General features: G+C 39.2%; 1 protein-coding gene across 5 annotated transcripts in view; it reads left to right on the top strand.

Annotated features, from left to right (window-relative positions):
• LOC116052522 (ecto-NOX disulfide-thiol exchanger 2-like) overlaps positions 1-17,727 on the top strand; it is a 189,264-nt gene that overhangs the window by 34,500 nt on the left and 137,037 nt on the right. The window lies entirely within an intron of this gene.

Below are 17,727 nucleotides of genomic sequence, written 5' to 3'. Positions count from 1 at the left end.
GTGGGCCTGTAATGTAGACAGGGTGAAGGGTCTTCTTTGGGTCAATACACAGAAATAGCCCACACTATTTTCCAGCTGCTGTCAGACAGGTGGGTTACAAGGAGGGGAGTGAGGTATTTGGAAGGCTGAACATGTCTGGGTGTCAGTAGGGTCAGTCGCTCCATAATAAAACGTCCTTGCTAATCTCTCTGCAATGTCTCCACAAATCAGTAGCACTGCACTGATGTCCATTGTCCCAGTTCCACAGCATGTAGGCCTTTGAAGACTTGTTTATTGTCAAACTATTTAGCTGATTTCTCCATTATTAAATAGATTCTAATAAATGTTTGCCCACAGTCTACAATTTGTATAAACTATATCCTTGAGCTGAAATATTAAACTGAATACCACTTGACTTACATAAAACAGTTTTTCAACTCTGAATCCTGGGCCCACAATAGAGTTTGAAGAACTAACCTTGATGACAGCTATTATCATTTCAGACAGTTCAATCACAGGGTGGGAACCCCACAATTGAGTTTGGGGATATTGAAGGTGCAAAATATCGGTGTTGCAAGGTCCTTTGTAATGTTAGCTAAATTAGCTCCGACTGGCTTGGTTGCTTTTTCCTCAGCCATTAAATTGTCATCTATAGACAGTCTGATTAGCCTTCTGCTTTACTGCAGTAATGGTGTCTGTGACCGGGTCATTTCCTGTCTTGAAAGGTTGATTCTTTCCTTGCCAACCTGTAAATGTGGCTATCAATTCAAATGCCATTTGTCTGACTGGTGGTAAAATTGTAATAGATTTCCACAGTGAGGTCTGTTTTAAGAGTATGCCCGTGTTATTCATCTTCATCATCTTTTCCAAAAGCAAGACATCGTGCAAACAGCTAAGAATTCAAGCTTAAGTAGTCTCCACAGGTGTGTTTTTGTGCTAGCATATTGCATTTCAGCCATTCATTTCTTCCAACGAGACAAAATGACAACAGGAGGAAATGGAGAATACCAAAGGAAGCACCCACTTCAAAAGTCAATCAAAAGGTGCTGAGAAGAATCCAAATTCATCATCTGTTTGTTTGTGAGAGGTATTCAATAGAGCGACACAGGGAGCCTGTGTTGTTTTTTTTTTTTTTTACCTCATTTAAGCCCAAAAAGTATAGACTGAGGATTACTTTGGCCTGTTGTCAGAACAAGCACTCTGAAACTGACTGATGCAATGTGTAGTCTGTCCCACAGCCTGTAGCCTCCGCTGTCCAACTGACATACTGTATGTTCTTTGTGGTGAGTGCTTGGAATGTAAAAATTGATAATAGAAGATCTTAGGACAAAGTGGACGACTACTCAGCAAGGAAGCCATCTGTTTGTCCTGCAGCAGTTCTGATTCACTGTACAACACGCTACTTGGTTTATTTCTCTTTGTTTACAGAGCTACTTTAATAATGATTAATGATGACTTGCCCTCTGTTCTAGCTGTCATGAAATGACTCACTGCTATGCGTTAGCATGTATTCCTGAAAATCCAGGGCATCGGAATAAATCGAATAAATGATTGTGATTCTTATTTTGTCCACACGTGACAAGTGGACTGAGCTGCACTCACCACTGATTTGGTTACTGAGACACGGATGAGGTCAAAGGTAATACATCATATCACTTACTGTATAAACAAGAGCTGTTGAATGAATGCTGAATGAAAGCCATTAATATTTAAATTGCAGGATTATTATGTCTGGAAACTCAGACGTTTCTCTTAATTCATCAAATGGATTGGGGCTGAAACTAATGAATTTCATTATCTATTAACCTACCGATTATTTTCTCGATTAACCAATTCATTGTTTGGTAAGACATCAGAAAACAAGTTAACAATGTCCATCACAATTTCCTAGAGCCCAAGCCGACACCTTTAGGCATCTAGATTTGCCCGAGCAACAGTCCAATATCCAAAGATGTTCAATGTACAGTCGTATAAGAGAAAAGCATTTTTCATTTTTGGAAAAAGTAACTATAATGTTATTACTTGATTATCAGAATACCAACTAATCACTTTATTGAATTATTGTTTCCATTCTAAAAAAAAAGTAGTGTGAATTGTTGGTTTGCATTTTATTTAAATTTTTTTTATTTTATTTTCTAAGTCACAATATGAACTTGTCATCATATTGTAAAGTCAAGTGATTGTGTAAAATAATAACACCCCCGAATTTGAAATGTTGTAGCATCCCTTTAGGTTTGCAGAGCGAAAAACTCATAGAGAATGACAAGCAGCCATCTGGATATCCTTCTCCCCAAGATTATTCACTAACTGCATACTGGAATAGCTTTAAAGGAGAAAGCCTCTTCTTTTGAAAGATGGCTTTTGGCACTTAAGCTCTCCCATGTGTCACCGCTCGGGGGTTATAATTCATTTGGATTCAGATTCCATCATAAGTAATCATAACACTCGTATGGAAAAAAAGAACGTAAGCTTATTGTGCTTCCTGATTAAAGAGAAATGCCATGAATGGTCCAGAGAGGGAGAAATGCTAAAGAGGGGGATTATTACTTTGGGGAAGGCAAACAACAACAGTAAAAGTGCTCTTGGCATGCTGCAGGGTAGGCCAGTCAAGCTCACGTAGTACTGGACTGTTTGGCAGTTTTGGCTGCTGTCGAAATTGTAAGTTGTGTTATGCTTCCTAGCCCGGAAAGACTTTTCCCTCATGCACACAGAACCAGTCTCGTACCATAAAAACAATAACAAACTGAGCATTACGCATATTTAGAAATTACTTCTGCAGTACGCAAATGCCAAAAATATATTGCAATTACATGGTTTGTCCACCCGGGTGTGCTGATAAACGCATTATCCAACTGTAACATTTCTAAAATTATTACATATCTTGGTCACAAATATTTAGTAACCAAATTTAAGAGACCCTTGTCCAAAATGTCTGTATAATTTATATGCTTATTAGAGCTGAAACAATTAGTCGATTAATCAGTCAATTAAAATGGCAAACACTCAATTCCAGCTTCTCAAATGTTTCAAGTCTTCCTAACTGGATATCTTTGGCTTTTGGACTGTTGGTTGGCGAATGTGAATAGTTTGGGCTTTGGGAAATTTTGATGAGTATCTATTTCTTAAGTCCTGGCGTTTATGTAAAGAAAATAAATTTATCGTTATTACATTTTTAAAAGTCTCAAATATTGATATCGGTATTGGCCTCAAAAAGCCATCACCATTTAGGCTGTCGTGCTGAGATTGCTAAGTCTATTACAGTATTAAGATATTGTGTAGATCTCGATTAACATGAAAAAAAAGTTGTATGAGGCTAGCAGAAGAATAAGAAAGATGTCAGTCAAGCAAGATTTATACACCAGCCCACTCTGCCCTGAGAAGAGGCGTCATCAGCCAAAACAGGTCAGTTATGCATGTGGAGGGGATTTAACGTAACATAATGGGATTGTGTGAGGGTGTATTTAATATGATGGCTATCTTAGTGAAACTATATGGAAATCATTTTCCATTTCTGGAAAATGATGAATGGATAAACTTTCATGTGAGCATAAGAATTTTGATTATAGTTTACATTTATATTGATGGCTTTTAGATGTTCAAAATGGCATGGATGCTATGTGGCTGATGTGACAGAAACTGATGCAACAGAAAACAGTGGACAGGGCAAAAAAGGCAGAAACAAGAGGAAAACTCAGAGGTAGTGTTACATGTTTGGTAGGTAATATGAGAGCCACATGGTAATTCTAGTATTTTGTGCTTGCTTAGTGGATATTTGACATCTTTGGGTGACATTTTTGCTTTACTGTATGCTGAATAGGAGATCACAATGAGGTAGTCTCGCATTGCCAGACCTACCTCCACAGCGCTGCGGAGGAGGGTTTGGCTAGTCCACACAGCATTCCAGGACAGGAGAAAAACGTGCTCTGGTTTATTGTCATTTCTTTAAACCAATCACAATCGTCTTGGGCGGCGCTAAGCACCGGACGGAGCAACAGTGCCTCTGCAAAATAGCCTCAAGAAGGAACTTGTTGTGGTGGAACATGGTAACATGGTGGCCCAATGGGCCTCACAGCAAGAAGGTTCTGGGTTCAAATCCAGGTCGTTCCGGGCCTTTCTGTGTGGAGTTTGCATGTTCTTCCCATGTTTGCGTGGGTTTCCTCTGGGTGGTCCGGTTTCCCCCACCATCAAAAAACATGTACTAGGTTCTCCAGTCAGTGCCCTTGATCAAGGCAGGAAGCGGAAGGTGACGGACATCCGGCCGAAATGAGGGACATCCAGCGGAATTTGGAGCATATTTTAAAAGCGTGGGCGTTTAAACAGATGTGATGCACTGTATGTTCCACTTAGAAATAGATTTTTATTCTAATATGTTGTTCTATGGTAAATTGCCAGAACACCTGTTGTCCAATTACCAATGTGTCAGTACGGGTCTGGCACCTTTCCATCATAAAGTGGCCATAACTTCTGTCTCTGTCTATACTCCACTCACTCCGTTATTATGAGTTGGAGACTGAAATAATTGAGTGTTGCAAAGCACCGCGGCAGTAAAGAAGCAATATTCCATCAGCAGTATTTGCGTTCAATGAAGACAAATCTGATAAGAAATACATTGTGGATATTCACACGTTGACTTCGTCTTGACTAAGAACCTCATGCGAGAAGGCAATTCTGACATACTCATCATTTTGTCATGAGGCTTCCCAGATTTGCTTCTTTTGTCTTCCACTACACAGGATATTACAAGCAATTGTTGCACCCAACGGTCACTTTTGGGTCCGGACATCATTGAGCTGATATTGTCTGTGTTTGGTATGATGTGTACACTCACACACCTCAAACTGTGCACTGACCTCTCTCACCTTACCAGCGCTGAGGCCCTTTGGAGCCAATTTACAGTCCGAGCCTCTCATTAACAAACCCTCTTGAACCAAAAAAAACACATTGACTTCAATGAGACGTACCCTCCAACAGACTGCAAACGGCTTCACCCACTATTAAACCAACAGCTGAGCTTTTTAACAGCCATTATCATAACAGCATCTGTGTAACGCTGACATGACATGCTGTAATAATGATACAGCGCCTGTCCATAAAGCCAAGGTCCCCTTGTACCTCAGACTAATCGACGCTGTCATGGCCAGAAAGGTATGACCATATTCTTTATTATAGGATAAAAACAGGAGAGAGAGCAGATGGGAAATTCTGTTTCAGACCGGGCTTAGACTTTACAGGACCTTTGGGACTCTAGAGCTGCACAGGGATCTGAGAGGGTTCAGCCTTTTGATTGTATTACCCCCTACTATGAGCTGCACTTACATTAATTAAACCAGGCCTTTTGGCCACATTCAAAGGGCAGACGTCTGTGCACAGTTACACACGTCTGCAGACTTGTGTGCAGTGTGTGTGTGTGTGTGTGTGTGTGTGTGTGTTTTCCTCTTGTCACACGCACACACACACACACACACACACACACACACACAGATCATCAAATCTACTGATTTTAACATAACCTTATCTGCTGCCATGTTATCTTTGAGTGCACATCCACAAGCATGTGTGCAAAATGCAGCTGAGGGTTGGGCCTTTGACAGTAGGAAACAGATTACATGGCAAACCAAAGATTTATTAGTAGAGTTTAATGGAATAGAGATGAGTGGATGGAGGATTTAAATAAATTAACCTTCAGTGGATTCCCAGAGGCCCGGGGGAATGACAGAAGCCGGCTGAGGAGGAATTTTCTCCTTGTCACCGATGTAATGAATACTGATGACATGATTCTGGCCTGAATGCACTATGTTCTTGTTCAAGTAAACATGAGTTTGTGTGGATGGACAGGAGGTGCTGGGATGAATAGGAAATTGAAAACAGATTAAATGGACGTTGATATTTTCAGGATGGTATGTAGCATTATCTACATTGTTGTCGGGGTGTGTGCGTGTGTATGTGCATCATGTACTATGATAAAAGCAGAGCATGTGGCAAAGTTGTGCAAAGAGAGGTGTTATCGAGGTGGAGTCATTGTGAATTCACAACAAAAGCTTGTTAAAATAGGCACAGTGTGTCCAGAGCATATGACGTAAGCCATTTGAAACCTGCATAATGGTAAAATATCAAACAAAGTGACCTTATAAATGTAATATGTCAGTGGGGATGTGGTATAACTCCTGTGAGTAGCCAAAAATTGTTTTTTTATCTGGGTAATACTGAAAGTTAAAATGATATGCTCTGAATATGACACATGGTGATGTTTTGTAAAAGAAGCCTCATTTTTAAATGTCACTCTCTCAGCTGGGAATATATTACATTTTGCCAAATCCTGACAGTAAAACTATGGTTTCCATTTCTTAGCAGTCCTTATTGTTGAATCATTGGATCAAACTATTAGGTATCTATTTTCAGTTTCTTGTTGGTACGATAATGCCTCTTTCCTGTCTCATTTGTGTTAAATATCACCACAGCGCAGAACAGTGAGGCTCTATGCTATATTGTCAATGACAACAGTAGCCATTCAGCATTTTCTAGATTTCCCTGCCCTCTTTACTTCTGCTAAAGCTGTATAAATGAGGCTGTTTCACACCAGCAATCTCATTCACACAGCTTCTGCTGTCTCAATAAATGATCTGATACCATAATATTCTGCAACCGACCTTTTTGTACAAGAATGTTAACAAACAGTCCGCACAAGGCTCAGTTTGTCTCCTAAGTCACCATTACTGGCATAGAAGATGTGCGGCTCTTTCACTGTTGCATGCACAAGTGCATGTGGCTGAGTGTGATACAGACGCAACAAAAAGAGTGTGTAGGCATGTGTTTGTGTTTATGTATGCCTGTGTGCATTTGTGTAGCTCTGTTTGCTTGGTTGCATGCTCAAGTGTGTGTATGTCTTTGTGTATGACAGTGACTGTGTGTGTAATGTCTCTTGCTGTGTGTGTATAACAGCTGACAGCTGGCGCAACTGAGATCTTCAGTTTTTCTGCATTCAGATCACTGTGGAAAGAGTCAAACTGAACAACAGCATCTGGTACAATTGCTAATAGATACTTGTCACCACGGGTCACGGTGTCACCATGAAAAACCTACTCTGCATAGCCAATTATATAAGCATTCATGGCACCGTGCACACATTTCAGCCTGGCACTGTATTCAGCAAACCTTGACGCCTATTGGAAAAGTATGTCAATATGTAGGGCTGGGTATCGTTCAAAAATATTCAATACCGATACCAACACCGTGACTTTGATACCGGTTCCTAAACAATACTTTTTTCGATACCAATTTCATAAAACAAAAATAAATTATAACATTACACATTATGACACAAATCTTTGTATTTATTTTTAAGCTCTTACTACGTGAGCCCAGTCTCTGTGCGTAACGTAGAGTTTTCCCTGCATGCCTCTACAATGTGTAACGTTAGACAGCCAATCATAGACATTAATAGATCTTGGTAGAAGCATGCTGCATGCTTATTGGCTCGCTGACACTGGTGAGATTTACTCCTTAGGTATATAAATTGGGTATTGGATGACAAGGCATTTTTCGATTCTCAATACTTTAGAGGCAATTTGATTGGTGCCTAAAAAGTATTGAATTTGGTACCCAGCCATATCAATAAACTGTTATTCTATATATTAAATCACGTTAAGGCTGATTACATTTAAGGGCCAGTTGGGGCGTCCTGGTGGCCTTGAATTTAGGACACTGGCCATGTGGTGGCACCATCCCGGTTTGCGTCTGTCAAGTGACCTTTGTTGCCTGTCATCACTCTATTTTACTCTGCACTCATTTCTTGTCACCTCTATACTATCCTCTGTCTAATACATGGATGAGTGTTTTCAAATAGTTTGCATGGAAACTTAAAGCGGCATTAATTGCTTTTTTGGCCACTTTGGGGCAGCTTAAACGAGCTGTAAACACAATACTGGCATATTATCACCTATTAATGAGATTTTGGTAACAATACAGTTTGAGTCATTTTTCTGTCCATCTAAATAATGTTAAGTCCAATATTCACTCTTGTTTTTAGCTCTGACTCCTAAAGAAAGTATCTGGCACTTTAGCAGCAGCCATGCTCCACTGTGTTCATCAGCTAGTCGCTTACTTTATCTGTAAGCTATTTGGTGGTGGGCAAGTAGTTTAAAGTGGGAGTTTTTTTTCACTGTAAACAGCTGCCTCCTGCTGCTGGAACCAATGCTGATGAGAACATTGAGAGTGAACCAAAACTGTACAGTTGCGGGCCGTAACACCTGAAGAAAAGAGGTTGATTATTGATGATTGTATGTGAGTTTGTCACTACAATCGACCCTTTCACATTACACATAGTCATTTGGTCCATTGCTAATATAAGAAAATTGATTGTCGCAAGTTTCACTTTGACAAATTATGGACTGAGTAGGTTTTAGAAAATCTCTTTTCTGCTGTTTCCCTGAGGGAATAATAGGGAACTGTATATTTAAATGGGTTGAGTACATAGTGCCACTTGGTTTATGGGCACAGCATATATATGCAATAATGATGAAGGTCAAAAAATTGCCTGCAGAAGCTGTACCACTAATCTCAAAGTCAGCTCATTTCACCAGATCATAAACTTTACTTTCTTTTCCATAGTCACTGGTATAAATCTCTACCAAAAGTAAAAAAGACAGGCAGGTTTATCATTGGCACTTTTTATACTTTTACACTTTTCACTGTTTGTGGTTATTTATTAGATTAGATTAGATTCAACTTTATTGCCACTGTGCAGTGTACAAGTACAAAGACAGCAAAATGCAGTTTGCGTCCAACCAGAAGTGCAAAAAAAAAGAAGCAGAAAAGTGCAATGCGATATTCATTACCATGGGATGTCTTTGTCATGACAACTTGTCATAATGTCATCCTGTTTAATGTCAAGTTGTCTTAATGAAGACACTCCAAAGAAATTTAACGTCAAGTTGTCATGACAAATACATCTTCTGGTAATGTCATCCTGGTTAATGTCAAGTTGTCAGTACAAAGACATCCCAAACAAATTTAATGTCAACTTGTCATGACCAAGACAACTTCTGGTAATGTCACTTTGATTAATGTCAAGTTGTCATTATCAAGACAACCCAAACAATGTCAACTTGTCATAACAAAAACCGAATGACACTTAATGACAGAAGTCATAAACGTTTATGACTTGTTTAAAACGTTTATGACACGTTCATGACAGTGTCATGTCATAGTTATGACAGTGTCATGTCACGATTATGTCGATACCTTCAAGTAAAGTGTTACCGATATATGCATTGTATTAACAGAATATATAATAAGAAAAATAAAAACATGTCTTTGTTTGCTGAATGTAGGTGCCTTTCATATCTTCACCAGAGCCAGATGTTGTGTGGGCAGATTGAGAAACTATTGATAAATGTTCTTTCACATGTCCTCATTGTTCATGGCACTCAGTAGCTCGCTGCGCTGCGATCGGCTGGATGAAGGCTGTCCATCTGGTGGTGTTTGTACATCTGGAGCTGAAACGTCTGAACGTACAATCATTAGAGGTGTTTTTTAAGACACCGACCTCGGCTGTCTGATGGCCTCAGAGAACATAAATAAATAAAGCACAATAGAAACTCTTTTTTTTCTCTCTCGCCAGGAACTCTACTTTGTTTCAGAAGTGCAGTTTGTTTTTTTGCCAGGTCATTACTGTGCTTTTAAAGGTAACACATCTTTAGAAAGGGGTCCGAGATAATAACAAGGTGTTTGTTTACTTCCTACCACTATATTCATTTCCACCCTTATTGTTTCTGCTGCTAAAAATACTCAGGCACCAAGTGAAAAGCCAGGTTAATATCCTTATGAGGATGCTTCACATGCCCAGTGTGCCAAACCAGCTATTGCTAAGCCGAATCAGTCAGGCACCTTGTTTATTCGACTGTTGGGGTCATCTGTCACTCAGCATAGTCTGCTAGTTTTACAGCTAGCTTGATTGTACAGCCAAGCATTTGCGACCTTCACTAATCTCGTTGAGCCGGACAGTCCAGGCTATGAATAGAGCAATGACTTGTTCCAGCGATTGACTTATCTATTAGTTACTCTTCTCACCTTCACACTCTCAGAGGTCTTATGACTGAGTTTCATGGGCAAAGTCCCAGATATGGGAACATAGCTGCTGGTGGTGGCAGGAAGCTAATCTTGGAGCTATCACCATGCATGCATGACGCAACCAGAAATGTGTCACTTTTGACCAATTGCAGCCAACCTGGAAATGGATTATCAGCCAGTAGATTTATGTGAGTGGTTGCACTGCACTCTGAACCCTCAGCTGTGACCGAATGTGACTTATGACAGATATAATGTTTGTAAAAAGCATGACTGTCATTGGCTCTGTCACTCTCTGCCTGAATGTCTTTGTTCAGTGGGCAGGAAGCAGCTAATTCAAGTGATGACAGAAAGGTCACAGATGGCTGAGTTTCCTTTCAGCCTCTCTGTGAAAGGTTATGACCCCTCAGGTGATCTTATTGCAAATAATAGCCTTCAGACAATTTGCTGAAAGGTGACCTGAAAGGTGTTAATTTATTGCCCTTTTTGTAATATAGGGCTGAAATAAAGCATTATGTCCCAGTAGTTAGTGTCTAAAGGTAATATTCTGTTATTATGTCCCTTTGTGAAATTCAAATGTGCATGTCTATCTCTAAAGACATACACATAAATGAATTACTGCTGAAAATGTGTTGTATCTGTACTAGCAACTATATTGTATCCATCAAAGCACTAAAGAAGAAGAAGCACTAAGACACCTCTACTCATCCTCCATTTCTTGTGTAGCATAAAGGGACTACGACTTTTCGTTGTGCAAACTTGTGTTGTACAATGACAATACGTGAATCTTAAACCTTGAACCATATTTCAATGTCAGCAAGAAGACTCAAGATCATAATCGGTTGTCTCAGAGCAGTTTCCATAATGTTGAAGTATGAGCACAGACTAGTTGATAATAGGCGAGGACATGGTTTCTGTATTAAAAAATCACTTATCTGGAATATGAAGGCCAAATACAAACTATAACCTTCTAAACACAAATTACTCTTTGGAGAATAACAGTAGCTGAAGAATGCTTAGTTGATTTAGTGTAGAGATGTTCCGATACTGCCTAAAACGCTCGTATCGGTATCGGGAAGTACTGGAGTTTATGCACCAATCCGATACCATGTAATAAAGCCCTAAAGAAAATCTACGTTAAAGTAGTTTATTTATGTTCTTTTTCCATTATAACTGACTGTCAAACTGCATAATAAAAGAAGGTTCTGTGGCATTCATTGTTCATGTTTCACAAAGAGTTTAACCTGAGCCAGACTGACAACAAAGATAGAAATAATATCACATCCATACAGGGATAGTAGTATACAGTTGTTAAAACATAACAAAATATATGACATACTGGTATCGGATCGGTACTCGGTATCGGCCGATACGCAAGTTCAACTATCAAAATCGGTATCGGGAATCAAAAAATGGTATCGGGCCATCTCTTATTTAGTGTTGAGATAATGTGCCCATGGCTGTGCATTATTCAATATTTTCATCACATAAATACTTTAAAATGTAGGTTTGAAGCATTCAAATATCCAATTCAATATCCTCCTGTGTTCTTGATATGTTTTATTGTCATAGCAGTCAAATGCTCTGAGCTGCATGGGCAAATAATGAGTTTCTATGGGAAGTTATGAAGAAAAAGAAATCAAATTCACTCAATGACGTACATGTTTTATGTCTTTGAATGTACCTTTATCTTCTTCAGATGGATGAACACACAGTAATCTACATGTTTTTTTTATTTTTTCATGGCTGGCTACACTCTCTCTGTCTCTCTCTGTCTCTGTCTCTGTCTGTCTGTCTCTCTCTCTCTCTCTCTCTCTCTCTCTCTCTCTCTCTCTCTCTCTCTCTCTCTCTCTCTCTCTCTATCTCTCTCTCTTGGACACAGACTTCCAGATGCACAAGTTCAGCTGCAAATGTGTGACAACTGGCTTATATTTTCATACCAAGATTCAACAATCTATGTATTTACACAGATAATTTACTCCAAAAGAAAGCAGACCAATGCTGCAGTAGAGAACATGGTGCAATGTAGAATTATAAATCTTTTAGCAAGGAGAAGGGAAGACCGAGAACCTGGTGTAATACTATATTGAGCTGACTCAAGTTCCTTCAACATGTTTCAGTGCTGACTTGCCCATAAAACATCATTCAGTTCCCAGTTTTAGAAAAGCTACAGTGTGGGACGATCCACTTCAAACATGCTTACAGAGAATGGACCCTAAAATGACTGCAGTGGGATATTGTGTCCCAAATTAGTCATCAAAGTAATGAAATAGTCATGCTTTGGTTTGTTTGATTTGATGTGATGTCATCACAGTCTTTCATAATAGCATCCTGGTTATCAGATCTAAACGTTTTATGGATGAGATGTAGCCCTTACTCGATTATTTGATTTCATAATTTGTTTATAAAGTACCCAAAAATTGTGAAAATATGCATGACACATTCCCCAGAGCCCTAAGGACATATGCAGATTGCTCATTTTGTCTGACCAGCAGTGCAAATGATGACCAAAGATATTCAATTTACAATGACACACCACATTGAAAAAAGCAGAAAATACAGTAGAACCTGCAACAGCAAATTATTTACATTTTGTGTGTAGCAGTTAGCATGAGAGACTGCACCTCTAAGCTCGCGGCCATTGTACTCTGCAAGGAAAAGCCTTCAGACTTCCCACTCTGGGTTGGGAGGGAGTTGCTGCCCTACGTAAATGAGTTTTAATATCTCGGGGTGTTGTTCAAGATGTTGTGTGAGATCGACAGGTGGGTTGGTTCGAACTGTACAGGACTGTCTTGTGTACAGAGAGCTAAGCCTGAAGCCAAAATTCTCAATTTACTAGGCCTTCAGGATGCCTCTCTTTGGAGGTTTTCCAGACACATCCAGCTGGGCAGTGGCCCCGGGGCAGACCCAGAGCATGCTGGAGGGATTACATATCCTGTCTGGCCTTGGGGTCCCCCAGGAGCAGCTGGCTAGAGGAAAGCATGTCTGGGCTACCTTTCTTATCCTGCTAACACCATGACCCAGATAAGTGGTTGAAAATGGATGGCTTGTAACTCAAAAATTATCAATATAGTTGCAGAGTAATGTTATGTAGATAGAATAATCGATTATTCAACTACTTCTTTCAGCTTTAGTGCTTATGGGTACGTAATATTATATTACTTACATTATAAGTGTTAATTTATACAATAGAATATATTATTAACTAGGGCTGCAACTAACGATTATTTTAATAATCGATTCATCTGTCGATTATTTTTTCGATGAATCGGATAAAAAAAAAAAAAAAAGCATTAATTTACATCAACTCAATACATACTTACATACATACTTGTTGTTTTAGTTAATAGTTGTGTAAAGGTAAGTAACCCAAAGAGCAGATACAGACAACACACACACACACACACACACACACACACACACACACACACACACACACACACACACACACACACACACACACACACGTTCAATTGAAGCGTATTCATTACATTATTACCATCATTGTAGTAAGTGTGAGTTAAGTTCATTTGTACACCACACTTAAACACAGCTTAAGATGACCAAGTGCTATAAAAGAACTTTAAAATGAAATTAAAAAGTACAACACACACAAATATATTTGTCAACAATAACTGATATGGGACAAAGCACAGAATATATACATGATGAAAATGAATGGCCAAAAAAGGCGAGTGAATAAAAACGTGTCTTTAGTCCTGCTTTACTACTGTTATTAACGAGCTAACGCTAGCTTGTCATGCTTGTCAAGCTGGATAACGAGTAAACACCACACCAGCACCACTGGAGGGACGTTACGTTCCTCACTTCAAAACGGAACAAAAGTAGGATTGTGTAGTGACTTTACCCTGCTGTTGAACTCCCTTCCTCCTCATCAAGGACTCCAACATGTTTACGTTTTAGGTGCTGAATCGTCACCGTGGTGCGCCCGTGCCATGCCGTGTCGCTTTTGCTTATGTTGCAATTAACATGTTTTCGATTTATGTAGTGTGAAATGCTCCCACACGTTGGATGACTTAGGTCGTACTGATTTCTCTGCCTCCGCCCTGTGTTTCAGAACAACGTTGGGTCTCTCTCCATATTTCCTCTACCCCCGCTCTGCTCTTTTTTCTTTTCTTTCGCTCCGCGCCGCTCCGCACGGCACTCAACTCAATTGCTTTTATTTCCGCGACTGAGTGGCGTGTCGCGCGACACAATGAATCGATAATGAAATTCGTTGCCAACTTTTTTAATAATCGAATTTTATCGATTTTATCGATTCGTTGTTTCAGCCCTATTATTAACCGTTCACAGACAAGCAGGCAACTGAGTCCCAGTTCACCTGTCCGGGAGAGTTAGCAGCCACGTTCTTGTGTGCATTGTTGTGGACACATGCAGCCACTTTCCCAGTAAGTCCCTAAGTATCCTCCATATCAATAAGTTTAGCTGCGAGGTTGTCGGCTGTGTGTCTGCCTGGTATACTCTGTGTTAGAAGGACAGCCAATTTAATCTGCCAGTCCTCATCGGTATAGTGGCAATTGTCACGTAGATCTCCGTTGTGGCACCGGTTAACAGTTATTAATCCTTAATAGCATATCTTTCAACAGATATATTTACAAAGTCAGATCAGAGCCAGAACAGGTCAAACACATTGTCACTTGTACTTGAACTCTGCCTTTTAATACATATTTTTGCTCTGCCTCCCTGCTGTTTCTAGATTAAAGCACCACTGCTCTTAGGCAATGGTTAGAATGGAAATACCTGCAAAGATGAAGGTGTTCCATTGTACTTTGATTTGTTCATTTTCTAATAATTGGTGTGTTTATGCGCTAAAAGAGAAGTCAAGTGACACAGCTGCAATTGTGTTTATCGAGTGATGACCATTTTGGCATGAAATTGTGTTTCTGCCTGCTGAGAGCACCTTTTTATCGCAAATGCAAAAAAATAATGTTTTCTTTGTTTCGTGGCTATAATTAAGGGAAGCACACATAGATATTCTTCAATTCACTCAAATGACTTTTCATGAGTTTTTCATATCTCATTTTGATAGAAGTTTTACAGCTGAAATGATTAAACTTCAAACAAACGTCAAGTCTAGCAACAGAAAAATGTATTAGCAACATTTTTGAGAAGACTACAAGCTTGAAAATAAAAAATAAAAACTAGGGGTGTGGAGTTAGATTACCAGACCTTGTAGCCTGATCTTCATCTCTGCTTTGGGCTTGAGGCTACATTATTGGCTACTTGCATTACACACCTAAATCTCCAACTGAACTGTCAGTGGTCAAGTGGCATTGTAGGTTACGCCAGCATTTGACAACAAAGAAAAATGCATTGAATAAGAAAGATAATATCTGTGGTTCTGCTGCATCAATTTCCATTCCTTTTTTTTAACTGTCCAATGTGAGCTTGACAATGTTACAGGAGTGAAACGCTTAATCTGTGCAGTACTCTTAATTGTTCATTAAAAGTCATTTTTCAAGCAAAAATGCCAAACATTCCTTACTTCCAGCTTCTCAGTTGTGAAGATTTGCTGTTTGTATGATTGTTAACTGAGTATCTTCGGGTTTGCCTTTTTAATCACTTTAGTATAGAAAAAAGCAAATCACCATCATCTGTAGGTAACACAAAACGGTAAAGAAAACACATTTTAATGTAGCTTCAAAGTTGTTGTCGAAATGCAATTATATTATGCATATATTATTAAATGATTTCTTCTAAAATAACTTAATTTTACTAAATCTGACCAGTACATGCAGAAAACATGGACTGTCTCCCAGACATGAACACTTTTCTCACAGGAGAATCTTGGCAGGACTCTGCATTTAGCCCATTAGGAAACTGCCTTTTGCTTTTAAAGTGGACTGAAGGAGCTGAGTGCCCAGTATGGAACCTTGCTCCCACTCCACCTGGAGTTGACTTATCTATTCATCCCACTAAAAGTATATTCTGTTCCAGACCCCTTTCCAGATCATTCTTCTCTGTGACAACATTATGCTTGTGTCTTTAGTCAACTAAATTGCATAAAATAAGTTGAACATACCCTTATGTGGTTGGGTCCTGAGACTGCTCAGGTACTTGCAAGTGTCATCAGTGGTACACATCTCATAACACTTTGTAGTTGTTGTCTTTTTTTTCTCTCTAGTTGAAAAAAACATACCTTTAACCATTAGCTTGGACAGACACACATAGAATAATTCTTCTAATATCAGAGTTTGTATCCTTGGTCCTTATATTTTGCTGTTATTGCCATTTTCAATTTGTGCTATACAGGTGTAAAGGAAAGCTTTACTAATCTTTCTGAAACCATTAACCCTCTCCTGCATTTGGAAAGGCTGTCAGCATAAAAATAGCACGATAGATAGATTTACATATAAACATGCCACATGTGCATAGAGGTAGTGGAGAAGCCTACAGAAATACAGTGAAACAAAAAGACAAAAGGTGAAAGGCCATGCAGCAAAAGGCTCCATCTGTCCTTGTCTAATAGTGAATGGGGGAGAGGCTCAGCTGAATAAAGGCAGCTATTAAAATCCCTTGTAAACACATTATCGGCCTGGTCTTGTCTAATATGATACTTAAAGGTGCTCTAAGCGATGTCACGCATTTTTTAGGCTACAGTTGCATCTATAAATGCATGAAGCCAATCTCATGTCAGCATCTGCTGGCACCTTTCTGTGCATCCTGATGTGCAGTAGTTACACAGAAGAAAAAGGAATGGTGAGTACTGAGCAGAGCACAAGTAAACATATAATCTACAAAGAAAAAGAAGATGCCTTTAGAACAACCTAAATCTAAGTTTGAACATGGTGCATGTGGTGTGTGAGCCTGATTTACGCTTGATGGTGTTTTAAGCCCCCAACGTTGACTTCAAGGCAGCGCTGCGACCGTCGACTTCAAGGCACCTAACCCTAACCTTAACCCTAACCATTGCCTAATCCTAATGCCTTCCAGGCAGCGCTGCCTGGAAGACGACGTTGGGGGCTTAAAACACCAAACACCCTGATTTACTTGACATCAGTATGCATTTTTCTTCACGACTGGACAAATACAGGTGTAAATGCACGCAATATTAGTTAAGGATGAATTATTATCTGGATTTCAAGGAAAATGTTGCCACATTTGCATGATAAGTATAAATGTAGCGCATCACAGTTCAAAATAAATGAGTAAATAAACTCTTGGATTTTGTGTCCAGATTGCTCTTTTGTTTCCCATTGCGAAGATGACACTTGGTACTGGATACCAGTTAAATCTCTAAATGTGCCTTTGTTTAAAATAAACAGGACAATATCCGAGTTTGATAACTGAAATTGTGTCTCATCCCCCCTGTAAGTGTTCAATAAAGCTGACCTGAGAGAAGATTCACTCATCATCATATAGATCTTTTCTATTCAGTTGAAAAACAGACATGCAGAAACAGGTGTAAATTAGGAGTTGATATGTATTTCAGTATGGGACTGGTGTCTTCCAAGCCCTCAGAATTATTGTTAAAAACAAGCAAACAATAGCTGATTTAGACTGTATTTGATTGTCATTTCTCAGGGTTTGGACATAACATCATTATTGTTGTGACTTTTTCCCAAGAATGTAACTTTAATTATTGCTCTATTTTGTGTCAGACTATTGAGTCTGTTAAAGGAACAGAATAATGAGAAAATGAGCAGGTGAAAATTAAAGTAT

This window comes from Sander lucioperca, chromosome 1, assembly GCF_008315115.2.
Source record: "Sander lucioperca isolate FBNREF2018 chromosome 1, SLUC_FBN_1.2, whole genome shotgun sequence".
In the NCBI taxonomy this organism is placed as follows: Eukaryota; Metazoa; Chordata; class Actinopteri; order Perciformes; family Percidae; genus Sander; species Sander lucioperca.
Note: the sequence above shows the minus strand (reverse complement) of the source record. Positions and strands in the feature narration are given on the sequence as shown.